Genomic DNA, 19501 nt, shown 5'->3' on the forward strand with positions numbered 1-19501 from the left:
CCCTCCTCTCCAGCAGCCCTGAATAGACCCTGATGGGGAGGCTGAGCAGTGTGATCTACCTGTCGTTGGAACACACCCACTGTTGCGCCTTCTTAAAAAGTGGGACTACCACACCAGTCTACCAATCCAGAGGAACTGTCCCTGATGTCCACACGATGTTGCAGAGGCGTGTCAAGGAGGACAACCCCAAAACACCTTTAGGAGCTCCAGGCGAATCTCACCCACTCCCGGGGCCTTTTCACTGAGGAGCTTTTTAGGATAGCCGGCCTCAGAGAACCAAGACTGCTTCTTCATGGGAATTGAGTTGGTGGAATGGAGATCTTCGAACTATTCTACCCCACTGATTCAGCAGCACCCCATCGTGTTGATGTTGCACTCCTCCTCCCTCCTGAGATCCCGGATGGTGGACCAGAATATCGTCAAAGCCGTCCAGAAGTCTTTCTTGATGGTCTCACCGAATTCCTCCCATGCACGAGTTTTGGCTTTAGCAAAGATGCATTCCACTTGTCCAGCCAGTACCTAGCTGCTGCCTCGGGAGTCCAACAGGCCAAAAAGGCCTGAAAAAACTCCTTCTACAGTTTGACGGCCTTCCTCACTGTTGGAGTCCACCAACATGTTTTGCTGGGATTGCTGCCATGACAGGCACCGACCACCTTCCGACCACAGCTCTGGTCAGCCACCTCAGCATTGTGGGTGCGGACATTATCCACTCAGACTCGATGTCCCTCGCCTCTTCTGGATCATGAGGAAAATTCTGTCAGAGGTGGGAGTTGAATGACCTTTCTGTCTTAAAGCTTGAAAGAGCTTTAACCCTCTCCAGACTGATCAAAATCAGTTTTTATTTCTCAACTGTTCTTGAATTTCTTTTGGATTGAAGCATTTTATTGCAGGTTTTTGAGATATTTTAGCCAACTTCATCTTGTCAAGTAGGTTCTATACATACGAGTCCTTGATCAATCAGGCTAGAGTGTGCTCAGTGAAAATGAACTTTTTACAAAAAACGTGACTAACACCCCCCCGCGCAGGTCCAGGAGGCTTTAAAATATTTTTTCTTTAATAGGCAGAATCACAATTTTAAATGCCCTCTACGTTTGCATGAGTTGGCTTTGATATTTACACTTCTTCAATGATCCTGAGTTGAGGAACTATGGAAAAAAAAAAAAAAAACACAATTTCAGTGGCACTTTATATTTCTTGTGATACATACACAACATCACTATGTTTACTCACTGAACAGGGCGGATGCCCAAATTGCACATTAACACAAGTGTCAAAAATGGGCACCGATAATGTGAATTTAAAGCAACACTTTATGGGAGCAAAATTCCCAATATTCTGCACTGTATTTTGTGCTTTTAGCCACTGTGAAGATGTGCCAAGGTGGAACTTTAAAGGTGTAGTGTCATCCCTATAAACATTCTAAAATAGATATTGTAATGAAAAATACATATAACAGTATTCACTTCAATGTCTATACGGAAAAAAAAAAAGTGAGCAGAGAGCGTGTCATCCATGCACAAAGTTACGCAATTGAGTGTCCCTCGACATCCAAGTGGTCGCCATATTAGTCGCGTCCTCTGTCCTTGACGTCAACGTCACTTCCGGCGTTGAAAACGCGCAGTGCCTGCTACTATGAAAGCCGAACAACAGAGATATTCGCATTTTTCCGACTTCCCTTCTGACACCGAAGCTCTTTTGAAAAAAAGACACCACACAACCGAGTGAAGTTACTGGGGCAATATAACGCTATTCTTTCGAGCCCTCAGGGCAATATTACACTATTTTTTCGAGCCATATTGAGATGATATCCGATCACGGCCGAACTGCATCCCGTCCGATCCACTCCCGCGGCGGAGATGAGCCATTGCGGCTCATCGCAGTCGGCCGGTATGGCTTATGACAGAGCCGAGCGGTGTTGCTTTAGTCACAGTCGAGCCGGGTCGCACGCGACTGAGTAACGCATTCTCGGCTGGGTTCTTCAGAGCCGCCCCTGTCGCAAAGCCCAACGCGCAGCCTTTGCAGAAGCTGTGACCGCCGAACGCGGCGCCTCAGACTGATTTTCGGCGCAGTTCTATATAAGGAGGAGGTGGAGCCGAGCTATGCTGCTTTTAGGGGTATGTTCAAAGTCGCCACAGTACGCAATGAACACTATCGAGACGAGGCTGAGTGAGACATTGTTGTCTGGGCGACGCGCACATCGACACATTTCATACACGGATCTTTTGTTACGTTATGAGAGACGTGGTCCGCCCCAAACTATTTTTTTTTTTTTTTTGGAGCTCTATACACACCTCTATAGTTGTTCCACCGTGCCACCCAAAGAAAAAAATAATAAAATAAAATATTTCAGTATTCAGACCATTCAATGTGACATATATTCAATTCAGGTGCTGCCCATTTCTTCTAATAATCCTTGAGATGATTCTACACTTTCATTGGAGTCTAGCTGTATTTTATTATAATGATTGGACTTGAGGTGGCATGGTAGCAGATTGTAAAAATTCGTTAAACAAAGGTAGAAGAGTTTTCCAGAATTTTGAGATGAAATTTGAGGGTGCATTTTACACATGGGTGTGCATTAATACATGAGAAATAACGCTACTCTCCCTCAAAACTACTTGATAATTTTTAAATACAAATTGAATTTTGTTAAACTTTTCAAAGTCAAATCTCCTTCGTCAAGTACTTCCAGTACCCCTATCTCTATTTTTTTTAAATTGAACAACTTTTCATTTGGTTTAAAAGCCTTATACTATTGAACAGCTTATTCCATTGATACTATACATTTTAAATACTTCATCTACATAGTTTCCACAAAGTACAATTCTTCTTCTTTTCCTGTTAGCTTGTCATTTAATAATTAATTAATTACTTAATAATAATTCATTACACAGTTAATAGTTGCATACAGTAATTATTGACGCCACAGTCACACCAAGTGGTAGTGGTAAGCTATGTGTGTAGCCACAGTTCCCCTGGGCCTGTCAGATGGAAACATGGTTGCCATTGTGTAGTGATTGTCTCACTGACCACTTCCAAAGATCCAGGCACATTCACTCATGGGCAATGTGGGTTATATTTCTTGCCCAGGGAAAAACCAAGATGACATGCACTCAGGCGGGAGGCGACCCGGTCACCCTCCAGTTGCAGCATGTACTCCTATCCTCTGCGCTACCCACAAAGCATTGATTTTAATTAATGTTTAATTCCGCTCTTCATCCTAATAAAGGTTTGGGGAGATGAGGTTTTATGGCACATATTTTCAACAGTGATTGTAAAAGATAACACAATGATGTGCATAGAGTAGGTACTGTATCTAAGAGTCACTAAAATGCATTATGCTACTGGGTTATTAGAAACAAAAGGGAAAAACACAATTCAAAAATGAAAAACTATGGTAATGTGTCTGTGGCCTTATGTGGAAGGTCCGAAAAGATCCTGCCCGCTCTGTTCCTAGTTCGAATAACGTGCAAGTCTTCAAGGCGTGGTAGGGTGGTACCAACACTCCATTCAGCAGTTTTGATTGACCGTTGCAGTCTGAGTTTGTTCTTTTTTGTGGTGGCTCCAAATCAGTCTGTGATGGCGGTACAGAGTACTGATTGGATGACCATTGTGTAGAACTACCTCAGCAGCTGTTGTGACAGGCCGTGCTTCCTCAGAAGCCGCAAGAAGTACATCCTTTGCTCGGCTTTTTGAGGGTCGAGTTGATGTTTATATCTCACTTCGGGTCCTGTGAGACGGTAATTCCCAAGAATTTGAAGGTCTCCACAGTTGACACAAAACAGTTGGACAGCTTGAGGGGCAGCTGTGGTGAAGGATGCCTCCTGAAGGACACAATGATTTCTACAGTGTTAAGACATTTTAATCCTGCCATCCAGTCGATGAAGACTGGCAGAGATTAAAGCCTTGCCAACCTGAAAGCTTGCTGTCCCATGTATAGTAAATATACCCAATTATGCGCCATAATAAAACCTGATTTTGTCATCATACGTGAAGCTGTTATTTAACATTTCAAAACTAAAAAATGTATTTGCTGGAGTACTGAATAACGTTTACATTCCATTTTCTTCTGCAACAGAAGCAAAGCGATGGCCTAATAGGGTTCTAGTGTGTACTTTCCTCACCGATGGCATGAAAATATTTTATAAAATCATCTGCCTCATAAACTGATATCTCCTGTTCTTGATGGAGTACCCGAATTTATCTTGTATAATGTGTACCCATGTGTTATACGCACCCCCAAAAGTTGTCATCAAAAGGCTGGAAAATCATTCTACTTATTTACAATGCATTTTTCCACATCATGACTTTGCTTCTACCCATATGATCAAAACACGATAATCTCTATTTTGTTAGATTTTTTTCAAAGAATTATTCTGAAGATAAGCACACAACTCCAATTACAAAGAAGTTGGGATGTTGTGTTAAACATGAATAAAATCAGAATACACTGATTTGCAAATCATGTTCAAACTATGTTTAATTGAAAACCCTTAAAAAACAAAATATTTTATGTTCAATTTGATAAACTATTGTTTTTAGCAAATAATGATTAATTTAGAATTTTATGACTGCAACATGTTCCAAAAAAGGTGGGACAGGATCACGTTTATCACTGTTTTTCCCGCCTTTTCTGTTAACAACAGTCAATAAACGTTTCTGAACTGAGGACACTAATTGTTGAAGCTTTGTAGGTGGAATTTTTCTCATTCTTGCTTAATGTACAGCTTCAGTTGTTCAACAGTTCGGGGTCTCCCTTGTCAAATTTTAAGTTTCATACTGTGCCATACATTTTCAATGGGAGTTAGGTCTGGACTACAGGCAGGCCAGTCTAGTACCAGCATTATTTTTCAACAAAGCCCCGCTGTTGGAACATGCAGAAAGTGGTTCGGCATTGTCTTGCTGAAATAACCAGTGAGGTCGATGGAAAAAAAATTGTTTGGATGGTAACCTGTATTTCTCCAAATCGTGAATGTATCTTTCAGTATTAATGGTGCTTTCACAGATGTTTAAGTTACCCATGCCATTGGCACTAACAGCTCCATACCATCACCAGTCACTCACATTTGAAAAACGTATGGGTGTAGTCAGTCATGCTCGCAGAAATAAAGTTACGGGTGAGGTCCATCTGTCATGCCCGCAGATAAAGTTGCAGGTGTGATTAGGGATGGAATCCCAAGTTCTTAAAATAACTTACTGGATTAATGTAACATGACTGTGAATAAAAAATGAAATAAACAAATGCATAACTAAAATAGAAAACAAAATTTTAAAATTCAGAAATGATCATTTCCAATTTCAACTGATATTAGTAGAACATGATATAAAATGGTATTTGAAATTTTTCATCAATAAAAATTCTTGATCTGACAAACTTTATCTGAAGAAAAGTTAAATGCACTGGCCTGTCTAGGAATAAAGACGAACGGTCTATACCGGCAATCTTTTAAAAATGCTATGTTTAATGTTTAGTTCAACATAATCGGCGTTGGTGGCAACAAGCTTGCGATACATTGTAACAAACATTCCTGTCGGCAATCGTGATATATTATAATCTAAGCGTAAGTTACAGCAGTATCTATTGTCAATCCATTGATGAAAGCCAGCTTCCTAAAGCATGTCGAGGGGAAAAGTTTTCAACTTGCAAATAACACGTACCACAGCGAAAATGACTGTTCGCATTTAGATATATGGACAGACTAGTCTAACGTTAGAACTTAGATCAAGTCAGAGTAAATCAAAATCTCATACTTTTTGTAGTTAGATACTGAAACATAATCTGTGTTATATCCCAGAATTGTTTTCAATGTAACTCAGGGATGCCCAGATCCCACCCCCCCAAGATCTACTTTTCAAGTAGCCAGCCTCTCGCGATTGACCGGTGAGGCAGTGGGAGCTGGGAAAAGGGAAAAGTTAAGGTGCACGAGCGCATCGCCGCGACTGCCGTAAATAGGAGGCTGGGTTGCTAGAACACGCCTTTATGTGTGTGCGCTGGACATATTGGGCACACCTGAATCAAGTGACGAGGTGGATCACAGTCTGTCTTTTTTTTTTTTTGGGCACGCCGTCACACACAACCAAAACTGCTTCACGATCAGATGCATTGAGCACCCCTGGTGTAACTGAATTTCCTTTGACATGGCTCATGATGTTGATGACTTTCGATGTAAATGCACCTGCAGCACGTGAAGCAGCTCGGAATATGTTGTTTTTGGCATCACATGCTCATGCTCAGTACGGTGAACTTGCATTTCCTGTTTCCAGGTGAACACTGATTGTTTAGGAGCAGGCTTGTTTTGTGAACAACATTTATGAAATGAACACGTAAATTAATGTTGAGACTACACAAAATAAGCGACATCTTTCAATATCTTTTTTTTTTTCTATTCGTAACAAATTTTACATGCGTAATTTTTCACATCATCACACATCACAGATGATGGCTTTTGAACTTTGTGTCCATAACATTCTGGATGATTATTTTCCTCGTTGCCCCAAAGGACACTGTAGGAATAATTGTGAATATAATTATCATACATACTGCTTCCCTGGCCCTGCACCTATGGGGGTCGGCTGGGCACAGCCTGAAAGGGTAACATGGGTCCCCCTTCCCATGGGCTGACCACCTGTGAGAGGGGTCATAGGGGTCGGGTGTGAAGTGAGTTGGGTGGTGGCCAAAGGGAGACCTTGTCAATCCGATCCCCGGCTAGAGAAACTAGCTCTAGGGACATAGAATGTCACCTCTTTGGCAGGGAAGAAGCTCGAGTTGGTGGGTGAGGTCGAGAAGTTCCGACTAGATATAGTCGGACTCGCCTCTGGCACCACTCCTGTTGAGAGGGGTTGGACTCTGTTCCACTCTGGAGTTCCCACGGTGAGAGATGCCGAGCAGGTGTGGGTATACTTATTGCCCCCCGGCTCGGGACCTGTACGTTGGGGTTTACCCTGGTGGATGAGAGGGTAGCCTCCCTCCGCCTACAGGGAGCGAGACGGGCCCTGACTGTGATTTGTGCTTGTGCACCAAACAGCAGGTCAGAGTACCCAACCTTCTTGGAGTCTTAAAAGGGAGTGCTTGAGAGCGCCCCATCTGGCGTCTCCATGATTCTGGTGGTGCACTTCAATGCCCATGTGGGCAATGACAGTGAGACCTGGATAGGCGTGATTGGGAAGAACTCGAGTGGTGTTCTATTACTGGACCTCTGTGCTCATCACGAATTGTCCATAACGAACACTATGTTCAGGCATAAGGGTGTTCATATATCCACCTGGCACCAGGACACACGAGGTCGCAGTTTGATCATTGACTTTGTGTTCGTGTCATTGGACTTGCGACCGCATGTCAACACTCAAGTGAAGAGAGGGGCGGAGCTCTCAAGTGATCACCACCTGGTGGTGAGTTGTTTCTGATGGTGGGGGAAGATGCCAGTCTGATGTGGCAGGCGCAAAAGTATTGTGAGGGACTGCTGGGAACAGCTGGCAGATTCCCCTGTCAGAAGGAATTTCAACTCCCACATCCGAAAGAACTCTGCTCAAGTCCCAGAGGAGGGGGGAGACATTGAGTCCGAGTGGCTGATGTTCCGCGCCTCCATTGCTGAGGCGGCCGACTGGAGCTGTGGCCCTAAGATGGTTGGTGCCTGTCATAGCGGCAACCCATGAACACGTTGGTGGACACCAACAGTGAGGGATGCTGTCAGGCTGAAGAAGGTGTCCTGTCGGGCATTTTTGGCCTGTGGGACTCCCAAGGCAGCTGATAGGTAATGGCTGGCCAAGCAAAATACAGCTTCGGTGGTCACTGAGGCAAAAACTCAGACATGGGAGGAGTTCGGTGAGGCCATGGAGAACGACTTCAGGACGGCTTCGAGGAAATTCTTGTCCACAGTCCGGTGTCTCAGGAAGGGGAAGCAGTGCATCGTCAACACTGCGTATAGTGGGGATGGGGCGCTGCTGACCTCAACTCGGGATGTTGTGAGTCGGTGGGGAGAATACTTCAAAGACCCCCTCAATTCCACCCACATGCCTTCCCATGAGGAAGCTGAGTCTGGGTGCTCTAATGCGGCCGTTTCTATCTCTTGGGTTGAGGTCACTGAGTTGGTTAAAAAGGTCCTTGGTGGCAGGGCCCCGGGGGTGGATGAGATTCGCCCAGAGTTCCTAAAGACTCTGGATGTTGTGGGGCTGTCCTGGTTGACACGCCTCTGCAACATCGCAGGGACATCAGGGACAGTGCCTCTGGATTGGTAGACTTGGGTGTTGGTCTCCCTTTTCAAGAAGGGTGACCGGAGGGTGTGTTCCAACTATAGAGTGATCAAACTCCTCAGCCTCCGTGGTAAGGTCTACTCAGGGGTACTGGAGAGGAGGGTCCATCAGGAAGTCGAATCTCTGATTCAGGAGGAGCAATGAGATTTTCGTTCTGGCCGTGGAACAGTAGACCAGCTCTACATCCTCAGCATTGCCAGCAACAAGTCAGACTTGTTTCTGGTGAGAGTTGGACTCTGCCAAGGCTGCCAATTGTCACCTATTTTAATCTCTCGGCACAGCCGAGCCGTAGAGGGTGTCCAGTTTGGTGGCCTCAGCTTCGCATACCTGCTTTTTGTAGATGATGTAGTTCTGTTGGCTTCATGAAACCGTGATCTCCAGCCCTCACTGGCGCGATTCACAGCTGAGTGTAAAGCGGCTGGAATGGGAATCAGCACCTCCAAATTCGAGACGATGGTCCTCAGTCGGCAAAGGGTGGCGTGCCCTCTCCAGGTGGGGGATGAGATCCTGCACCAAGTGGAGGAGTTCAAGTATCTTGGGGTATTGTTCACGAGTGATGGAAGAATGAAGCGGGCGATCAACAGACGGATTGGTGCAGCGTCTACAGTGATGCGGATTTTGTATTGGTCCGTTGTGGTAAAGAGGGAGGTGAGTCGAAAGGCGAAGCTCTCAATTTACCAGTCGATCTATGTTCCTACCCTCAACTATGGGCACGAGCTGTGGGTTGTGACCGAAAGAACAAGATCCCGGATGCAGGCGGCCAAAATGAGTTTCGTCCGCAGGGTGTCCGGGCTCTTCCTTAGAGATAGGGTGAGAAGTTTGGTCATCTGGGAGGGGCTTCGTATCAAGCCGCTGCTCCCCCGCATTGAGAGGAGCCAGATGAGGTGGTTGGGGCATCTCATTCGGATGCCTCCCAGACGCCTTCCTTGTGAGGTGTTCCGGGCATGTCTCACCGGAAAGAGACCATGAGTACGACCCAGGACACGCTGAAGAGACTATGCCTCTTGGCTGGCTCGTAAATGCCTCCGGATCCCTCCAGAAGAGCTGGAAGAAGTGGCTGGGGAAAGGGAAGTCTGGGTATCCCTGCTGAAGCTACTTACCCCGCGACCCAACCCGGAAAAGTGGTCGATAATGGATGGATGGATGGATGGATGGATGGACATCTGCTTCCAATAATGAAATGCTTTGCTCTGCTTTAGATAACATGGCACCCGCTTAACAGGAGATCGCACAAGAACAAGAACATCTAATCATCAGAACTGTTAGAACCAGGAGCACCTGTTGTTTGTTCAAGAAAGGATGACCCCACATGTACTCAGCAATCTTCCACACACATGCACCACACACATGAACAAACAAGTACATTTTTTTCCTATGTTTTGCCTACCCGTCTCCTTTTTGTAACAGCCATGTAAATAAGGGGTGTTTTGAAACCAAATAAATGGAGATGCTGGGGAGAGGATAATCAGAGATTGCAGTGGTGACTTGTATGGGACAGTTCCTCTCTGCTCTACTCGCGAGCTGTCGAACTTGAACTGGTGTCTTTGCTTCCATTGTGTCCTGTCTAATGAATGTCTAATTGGTAAACCTGACAGACGTGACATCTACCGTTTCCAAAAACAATTTGAAATGTGAACTCGTTGGACAGCAGAATAGTTTTCCATTTTGCATCAGTCCATCTCAGATGAGAGAGAGAAGCTGGGGGTATTTCCGGGTGTGGTTGATAACTGGCTTTTCCTTTGCATAGTAGAGTTTTAAGTTGCAGTTTAATAGTTAGTAGCACCAATTTGTATTGACTGACATTGGTTTTCTGAAGTGTTCCTGAGCCTATGTGGTGATATCCTTTACACATTGATATCGGTTTTTGATGTAGTGGCGCCTGAGGGATCGACCATAACGGGCATTCAAGGTTGGATTGCAGCCTTGCCACTTACATACAGTGATTTCCAGATTCTCTGAAACTTTGATATTATGAATTGTAAATGATGAAATCCCTACATTTCTTCCAATTGTTCATTGAGGAACATTGTCCTTAACCTGTTCGAGTATTTTCTCATGCACCTGTTCACAAAAATGTGCACCTCATCCCATCTTTCCTTGTGAATGACTAAGCAATTCAGGGAAGCTCTTTTTATACAAAGTCATGGGATTCACCTGTTCCCAAGCAGCTTAATCACCTGTGGGATGTTTCCAAACAGGTGGTTATTAAGCATTTATCAACTTTCTCAGTCTTTTTTGCAACCTGTCCCTTTTTTTATTTATTTTACACAATGTCCCAATTTCATTGGAATTGGGGTTGTATGTGAACACATTCTTTTTATTGCCTTGCTCTTTTTTTTAATGTCACATCCCTATTTTATTTAGTCATTGAGAAAACACACCATTTTATTCACATGTTTGCTGATCCAAGCAAAAATTGTAAGATGGAGACAATTCATTTATGAAAACATGAAGGGCCAGATGAAACACATTTAATATTTAATTATTTAAGATAAGTCTTATAAGTCCTTCACTGAGCCAGTCCATACCACCATTACAATTTCTGAGCTTGCATTTTGGTATGAATAATTAACCCACAACGCATTGCACGCTTACTACACCAGTAAAACTCTATTCTTAATATGTACATAAAGATGTAAATACAATCAAATACACTTTTTACTAAGGAAAATGACAATAAGTGTGGTGAGAGTAAAGCTGTGCATTCTTTGCACTTTTATACTTACTGAACCTCCACTGTGGATGTTCTGATAAACAACAACCTCTCAGTCATTTTCCTAAATAAGTTATCAAGAAAATATTCTGCCCAATTGATAAAATGTTCCTGGACAGATTGGCTGCGACTTCTTCAAGTCATCACCTATACGTTACTGTGGTTGGTAAGAATCATTAACTGAAAAGTTGCTGTTATTGATTTGATGAAGTAACTGTAATCTATTTACTTTACTGAGTAGAGTAATGTATTACATTGCTTGGGACTCAAAATGCTGGCCATTTTGGAGTAATATGAAAAAGTAACAGGAAGCAAGCAATGACCCTGTCATTGTGATTAATGTCTTTAGCTGTGCTATATGGTATCCTGTTAACTTATAATGTTAGTTATCATATTTCATAGTTATCATTACTCACAAGTTAAATTAACCGTGGTCTTTGTGTATTGTTCTGAGCTGTAATTGTGTTTGTTGGTGGTACAAGACCAACAACGGTGTGTAAGGCCCGGTAAACAGTTAACTTCTCCAATGTCAAAAAACAATCAACTCAGTCAAAAAAGGAAACAAATAAAAAATAAGCACGTATAAGCCGATGTTTTGTTGTTTGTTTTTTTGGGGGGGGGGATAAAAGTGGGTTCTCTAAATGGCAAGGAGTATTTTCCCATTTTACGGTACATTTTCCTTTCTGTTTTTTGAGGACAACTACATTTTATAAGGCTCCTGGTTCTGGCAACATTTACGTAACAACAGCGCATAGTGTTTGTTGTTCTTTGTTGTTTTTGTTTTGCTATTATGAGTTCAGCATTTGAACAGAATCAACAGAATCTTTGCGTGGTAGTCACACACGCACGCACACACACACACGCGAAGGCACATAACACGCATGCAGTTGCCTTCATGGACCACAATCAGCATCCGTCCATCTATCATTTAAGAGAAATGTACTGAAAATGGTTTGCTTGTTTACGTTGAGGTCCTTACTGTACTGTGTTGGCATATCAGGTCTGCACTCAATTTCTCATTCAATGAGGCTTTAACACTTTTACACTAGCATTTAAGTTTTGGTTCATGTTGATGACATTCTGTAATCTGCATGGAGTGCATTATTGAATAATGGATATCGTTAAGTTACGGTAATTCTTTTCATGTACCGGTATTAATAATAGGTGATATTCCTTGCAACTGTTGAAAGTTAATAAAAAGTTAGTTTTCATAGTTACTTTTGAAGTCAATTAGTAAAGTAACTACGCTATTTTCAAGCTTAAGTTATCAGTAATGTAAGTATCTTTACATGTCATTCCCTTCCGAAGAACCATCCACAGCTGCCGGCCCGGAGCTCCTGGGGGCCTTTGTTTACGCACTTCTGTCGTGCATAGGCTTCCAAGTAGTCAGACTCAGCGTTATTCCACCCAAAGAACCATCCGAATATTCAACATTAATTACAGCCACAGATTCAAATCTCTATGGAAGTATTCCTCCGTTTTCCCCGATCAACCAATACTGCTATTTCTTCATCAGATGGGGATAAATCCGAGAAATCAGCGCTGGGCATTATGGTGTCTCATGTAATCCAGCATTTGGAATGGCACGGTACAAATCACATACGCCCACATAGATCATGTGACTCTCGAAAATGGCAGCGCCCGTCAAAATTCGTAATTGTCGATAAAAATCTTCTCAAAACACTATTAAATGAGAGCGGATTTAACATCACATTGTCAAAATAGGGTACATACACGGTTAATGCAAGCACTGGATTTCCTCTTTAATAAGGGGAATTGCAATCATTAATAAGAAGAGCAATTGGCCAAGGTTGACAAGTATGAAGTAACTTTCAACACCGTCTATAACAATATACTACATAAAATAACGCAGCAACATAACATTTCCACTGTCACACATCATAGCGTAATCTGATGTTCAAAAAACAATCCAGGAGCATGTATTGCTGAAAATCGGGTCGGCCACATATAGACCCCAAGTGGTGCTCAAGCAGCTGGCCGTTTGCCCTGGAGGAAAAAAGTGCCCTTTTGTTGCTTTATGCAACCCATATTTTCCCCCCTTCAGCAATACTTGAAAAAAATACCCTTTGTGTCGTCCATTCCAGCCATGTTTCAATGGATACTCTTTTTGGTTTAAGTTTGTTGTATACCCTTCTTCTGACTAATACCTTTGAACAATAAGACTGGGTGATGCTGTGAAAGACAGACATTCACATTAAGATGCATGTTGCAAAAAAGAAAAAGTTGAATTCAAACAAAAATTGTGTAATTCCCATAATTCCTAAACTGAAAAGTTGTGCAATTTTAAAAAAAGAAAATATTGTTCCTCTTTTGCTCTGAATTTGATGCAAACAAATGATCTTAGAAATTATTTATAATTTCATATTAAGAGTTTATTTTTCCTTAATCTTAGATAAAATTTTCTAATGAAGAATTTGCTTATCAAGATCATTTTTTACTTGTAAGGCTTGAAATAAAAATGCCCCAGGAAGTGCCATATTTGTGTTGTGTTATAAACTCTATGACGAGATTTTGTCATTGTTTGATACTTGTAGCCGTTTCCAGTTTACCAATAGATTTTTTTTTTTTAATCAGAGGAGTATGTTTATATCTAAGGTCTTCCTTTTTTTTTTAGACAGTGAGCAGAACCATCATGCAAGCAAGTATTTTGGCCATATCATGACTCCCACCCCGATAAAACTGAATTCTTAATGGAGTTAAGCATAGCTGGTGTGACGGTCTTAGCCAGGGGTCGGGAACCTTTTAGCTGAGAGAGCCACAAATGCCAAAATGTAATTTCAAAAGAGCCATGCAATGGATAGGTTTCCAAATATGCCATCTTGTGTGTCAGAGAGGTCAAAGAATACAGGTGATAGGCGAAGTATGAAGTATTTTTTTATCGTTAATTTATCCGATTGGTCTAAGGGTGATGGTGACACACAAGATGGCGTAACTGGAAACCTATTCGTATTTTTAAAAGTAAATATAGGTATATTTGACCATTTATGTAGAACCAACACTTTTAGAGTTACAATAAGTCTCTGAACTCTTTTAAATAACATTGCAATGATGTGGAAAAATGGTGGAAAAGCGTTAGCCTCACAGTTCTGAGGTCCTGGGTTCAATCCCGGACCCGCCTGTGTGGAGTTTGCATGTTCTCCCTGTGCCTGCGTGGGTTTTCTCCGGGTACTCAGGTTTCCTCCCACATCCCAAAAACATGCAACATTAATTGGACACTCTAAATTGTCCCTAGGTGTGATTGTGAGTGCAGCTGTTTATCTCAATATGTTACATATGCAACCAGTTCAGGGTGTACCCCGCCTCCTGCCCGTTGACTGCTGGGATAGTATCCACCATTCCTCATGACCCTTGTGAGGATGAGCAGCTAAGAAAATGGATGTCTGGATGTTATGATGTTGCTAACCAATGATAACAAAAGCGCTTCTTACCATAAATGTGACTTCTGGTGCTTCCTGGTTTTGCTGATGGCTTCATAATCTTTCATACGTCGTCAGATGAAGTTTCATGCAGGCGTTGAGTTTTCCATCCGTTCATCGTGAACGTAATTAAATTTTATTTGCCATCATGACGGTATGATGATGACCAGTTCTCGCTGACAATAGCACGTATTTTATTCGTTTATCTTGTCTCTATGCAAAAAGTTGTCAAAACGTTTATTGGCAACATCAACCACAAATACTTTGGCATACTCCTCCACCTCTGAATGGTGGTCCAGTCTTCCCGAAAACTGTACAACTCCCCATCTTTTTTTTTTCTTTGAGCGATCGTTTGCACAATTAGTGGTTGCAACCTGCTCTGCATTGAACCCTTCTGCGCCTGTGCACATATACCACTACTGTGAACAATGGCAACTCCACTCGGTCAAACTGTCTCTGCTCATTTTTGTTGCCTACGTGACAGATATTGACATTGTACCGTATGTTGCGATGAGCTCTCCGCGAGCCATATGCAACATCAAAAGAGCCAAATATGGCTCGCGAGCCATGGGTTCCCGATCCCTGGTCTAAGTGCTCCCAGTGCTGAAAAGATCTTGTGATTAATGCAATTGCGCATATATTTTGTAAACGTCCAGCAAGTCTGAAACATCCCCATCCATACTTCAACATGTGTCATTGGACAACTTGTCGCCGAGTGTTCATGTTCGCTATGAACATCTTAGAAAGACGAAGACACCGAACGTACATATATGTGTATATCTTTTTGTCAACTTTTGTTTTAAGGTTAGGTGAAGGGTATCGAGCCCTCCCTCTCCCGGGTATGGAGAATAATTCCCTCTCAGGGATTGGGGGGGAGGTGCACGGACCGTCCCCCTGCGCCACCCACCTTGTTCTTCTCTCCTTTGTTGTTGTCGGCGGTCCGCTTGGGCACGCCGGCTATAACGGACCATCGTTCACTCGCCAGACATCTCAAAAAGAGTCTAGAGGGAGTTGATGGACAACAAATGTTTTTATTACAAAGTTGGATATTTTCCAACTCAAATTTTAAAAAAGTGCAATAAAAATACAAACTATATCAAAAATATAAACGAGATGACGTCAAATTAGTGTGCCCTGGGAAACGTTTCGACTGAATAAAGTCTTCCTCAGGCCGAAACCCACTCATGAAAGCAAAAAACTAAAAGACATGAAAACAGGAGTAAATAAACACAACCAGTGAAAATCAAAACAAATTCGCACTTACACGCGTTTAAATGTGTCCTCCATGTGAAATAACTTCGGTTTTGATGGTCAAAACCAAGAAAAACAGTCCAAAACCAACTAATCCACATGGAGGCATGTTGTCCATTGTACTCCCAAGCTCAAAAAGGCTTCCCACCATGAGGGAGGCGTGGCGCCTTCTTCTTCGTTGTTTCCGCTCACAGTCCTCTGAACAGCGCCCATCAGTGGCCTATTACAACTCCAGAGAAAGTCCATTGTTGATCATATAATGCTTGTAACACATCGTAACTATATACATATAACCAAAAAGAACATTTTGATCGTATTTCAACCGTTTTTTAACTTTAATGAACATTGTAAATTGTAACTTCATTTACATTTTTCATTGGGAAGCAGTCCATCAACACAAGCAAATAAATCAAAAAGCAAGTTATCCCACATAAAAAAAAAATATGACAAAGATCAAAAAGAGATCGTTGTGGTTTGGGTTTTGGGGAAGGGGCTTAGGATGTAGGGGTACTCCCCAGGCTAGTGTTAAGGTTTAGAGAGGGAGGTTTGGTTAGGGTTTCGAGTGGGGGAGGTTGTTAGCCCTTGTGCTAAAGCTAGGGTTAGGGCTTCAGGTGTTGTAATGCTTGGGTTTGGGAGGGCGAGGGGTTGGCTATTGGGGGTGTTTTTTGTGGTTAGGGCTTGGATTTTGGGGAAGGTGTCTAAGCAAGCGTAATGGAATTTTTTCTTTTTTGTTCTAACCACTGCCTGCAGTTGTTTAATGGTTGTTTCCTTTGGTTTGTTTGGTCGGTTGTTAATGCCAATTGATAGAACCACCTTTTCGACTACCAATTCTGTTGGTGCTACCGCCACCTCAATTATAGTCTCCCCCTGGCGAAATTGGCTCCCCGGGAAGCTGTCTCCAATTATGAGCCATTTCTTTCCGACTCTAAGCCTCCAATCTCATGGGCGTGCCTTGTCACAGAAAAGCTTTGGGGTTCCGGATCAATGAACTGGTCAAAGGAATCCTGGAAAACTTCACTGTCCAGACCCATCCCCCCCACTTCCTCATTATCGGATGATGGAAGCTCAAAGACCGCATCAAACCCCCGGGGGGAGGAGGTACTTACCTGTGACTGCAGGACACGATCTCATCTGGGTCTTCTTTGTGTGGAGTTTCTAACACCCTCCAAACATTTTCTTCTGTCAAGACGATGCCGCGGGTCTGTCTGGACCGTCGCGGAGTCTCCATCCCCGCCTCGGTCAGGAGGGGTCGTGTGGCTGTCACCGTCATATCGGTAACCCCCATCGACCTGGTCCCCGACCGTTTCGTCCTCCTCTGCTCTCGCGGAGCCACTTTTGTGGGTGGGGCTTGGCTCTGCTGCCCGCCCCTCCACTACTGTCAGCCGGATAGAGGTCCGGGCCGTCTGTTGCGGCCCCCGTTCCTTGTCCGAGTCCCTGGAGTCTACTTGTTCCACAACGAGTGCTTCGTACCTTGTGGGATGTGAGCCAGTCTCCTTCTGGCCCAACGGACTGCAATCTCATAGGCCACATTCCAATTCGGTGTAAGGATGACTGTGAGATCATCCAATAGTTCCTGTAGCACCGTTTAGTAATGCTCCATCAAGATTTGGCCCCGTAGTGTGGCCCCAATTTTTGGCGTTCGCCACCACGTACTCAAATGTGGATGCCCACGGCAAGGCTGGTCTTATCATGGATGACAAGACCTCCACCATCCTCACTATTAGGGTTAGGGTTAGGTTATAACGTATGTTAGCTCCCTGTATGTATAAAAAAGTCACTATAATATCGGGGGATTTCCCACTTAGCGTCTGCTTCATACCGAGAGTTCCCCTGTTAGTAATGCATGCGCATTCATCACAAGGAGACTTTTCAGCATGGGGGAGGGCTCAGATCGTCACACCAGTTCTGTTTATTTGTGTCACAAGTATGGGTGTGGCCAAAGGAGAGCAACACTCTTAATAAATGTGAGTGTAATTATTAGGCAGATTCTTTTCTTTATATAATGATCAGTCTACGAAACAAATTTGGCCTTTCAGAATCATGTTATGTCAGACTACTACCATAACATGTTACCATATCTTGGTCAAATAGTGTCAACATTACATAAAATGCATTTAAATACCACTAGATCACTTGGTTTTAACTTGTCAAATCAAACACTGTCAGAGAGCCAGAACCAAAAAACGTGTCACCGGTCATTGTAACCAGATACACTCGTTACCACAGTGATGATAGCGCGCCCCGCCAATGTATTGTGGGTGTTTGTCTGTGTGTGTGTGGAGTTTACAGTGAAAAAAAAAATATTTGAACACCCTGCTATATTGCAAGTTCTCCCACCTAGAAATCATGGAGGGGTCTGAAATTGAAATGAGGTGCATGTCCACTGAGAGAGATAATCGAAAAAGAAGAATACGAAAATCACAAAGTATGATTTTTTTTTTTTTTTTTGTAATGATTTATTTGTGTGATACAGCTGCAAATAAGTATTTGAACACCTGAGAAAAAAATGATCATGTTTTGTCCAGTAGCCTTTGTTCACAATTACAGAGGTCAAACGCTTCTTGTAGTTGTTCACCAGGTTTGCACACACTGCAGGAGGGTTTTTGGCCCACTCCTCCATACAGATCTTCTCTAGATCAGACAGGTGTCTGGAGTGTTACTGAGAAACACTGATCTTCAGCTCCCTCCATAGTTTTCTATTGGGTTTAGGTCTGGAGACTGGCTAGGCCACGCCAGAACCTTGATATGCTTCTTACGGAGCTACTCCTTGGTTTTCATGGCTGTGTGCTTCGGGTCATTGTCATGTTGAAAGACCCGAACCCTAACCCGTCTTCCTCCAAAAATGATTAGTGGAATTATGACCCAAAAAAAATCAATTTTGGTCTCATCTGACCACAAAACTTTCTCCCATGACTCTTCTGTATCATCCAAATGGTCAGTGGAAAACTTAAGATGGGCCTTGACATGTGCCGGTTTAAGCAGGGGAACCTTCCGTGCCATGCTTGATTTCAAACCACGATATCTGAGTGCATTACCAAAAGTCACCTTGGAAACGGTGGTCCCAGCTCTTTTCAGGTCATCCATCCATTTTCTTTGCCGCTTATCCCCATGAGGGTCGCGGGGAGTGCTGGAGCCTATCCCAGCTGTCAACGGCGGGGTACACCCTGAACAGGTTGCCAGCTAATCGCAGGGTACATTGAGACAAACAGACATACTCAAAAACACACCTTGGGGCAATTCAGTGTCCAATTAATGCTGCATGTTTTTGGAATGTCGGAGGAAACCGGAGTGCCCGGAGGAAACAGGCATGGGGAGAACATGCTAACTCCACACAGGCAGGTCTGGAATAGAACTCGGAACCTCAGAACTGTGAGGCCAACAGTTTACCAGCTGATCTACCGTGCCATCCTGTGTGTGTGTGTGTGTGTGTGTGTGTGTGTGTGTGTGTGTGTGTGGTGTGTGTGTTGTGTGTGTGTGTGTGTGTGTGTGTGTGTGTGTATTGACATATATGGCTTATTTCCTTTCTGTTGATAAGTGGCCATCAAGACAAAGGCTGAAGTTTTTTTGTAAGGCTATTGAGTGTACACTACTTTTTTTTTTCTTGGACACACAGACTTTATACCACTCCTTCCCTTATTTTTTTTAATTGCTCTTGTGGAGTTGCTTGATCAGTACTTCTCGCTGCATCTTTCCCCCTGCAATCTGACACTGACCACAGAGTTAGGGGGAGAAGAAAATGTTCCTGCAAAGATGACAAGATGTAAGCCGGATCAGGGGGGATGGTGTTTCTGTGAAAGTGTGACAGCTGGTCTAAAAGACTATGTAAAGGAAAAAATGGGGCATTGTAAAG

General features: G+C 43.2%; 1 protein-coding gene and 1 long non-coding RNA gene across 14 annotated transcripts in view; one reads left to right on the plus strand and one right to left on the minus strand.

Moving 5' to 3' along the window:
• The window catches only part of LOC133498601 (uncharacterized), a 28777-nt gene extending 12992 nt beyond the window's left edge, over positions 1-15785 (minus strand). Inside the window, exons 1-2 of the long non-coding RNA XR_009794362.1 lie at positions 15665-15785; positions 15308-15401 (exon numbers count right to left, since the gene is read on the minus strand). This is a non-coding gene — a long non-coding RNA (uncharacterized LOC133498601). The remainder of the gene's footprint in view (positions 1-15307; positions 15402-15664) is intronic.
• shank2b (SH3 and multiple ankyrin repeat domains 2b) overlaps positions 1-19501 on the plus strand; it is a 292642-nt gene that overhangs the window by 193745 nt on the left and 79396 nt on the right. The gene's annotated exons all lie outside the window — the stretch shown is intronic.

This window comes from Syngnathoides biaculeatus, chromosome 3 (assembly GCF_019802595.1).
Source record: "Syngnathoides biaculeatus isolate LvHL_M chromosome 3, ASM1980259v1, whole genome shotgun sequence".
In the NCBI taxonomy this organism is placed as follows: Eukaryota; Metazoa; Chordata; class Actinopteri; order Syngnathiformes; family Syngnathidae; genus Syngnathoides; species Syngnathoides biaculeatus.